The following is a 290-nucleotide window of genomic DNA, read 5'->3' as shown; positions in this document are numbered from 1 at the left end:
AGTATCTCTGGGATGGTTCTACCTCCGGGATATTCACTATGATTGTTTATTTTAAAGCCCTTTATGTGGTGTCGCTCAGACGCCCGACTGTGGCATTTATTTTAAAGCCCTTTATGTGGTGTCGCTCAGACGCCCGACTGTGGCATTTCTTTTAAAGCCCTTTATGTGGTGTCGCTCAGACGCCCGACTGTGGCATTTCTTTTAAAGCCCTTTGTGTGGTGTCGCTAAGACGCCCGACTGTGGCATTGATTGTTATTTATTTCATACAATTTTTATACTACTATGTCATT

This window comes from Triticum dicoccoides, chromosome 6B (genome assembly GCF_002162155.2).
Source record: "Triticum dicoccoides isolate Atlit2015 ecotype Zavitan chromosome 6B, WEW_v2.0, whole genome shotgun sequence".
Taxonomy (NCBI): domain Eukaryota; kingdom Viridiplantae; phylum Streptophyta; class Magnoliopsida; order Poales; family Poaceae; genus Triticum; species Triticum dicoccoides.
The sequence above is the reverse complement of the archived record's forward strand: the minus strand, read 5'-3'. Positions refer to the sequence as shown.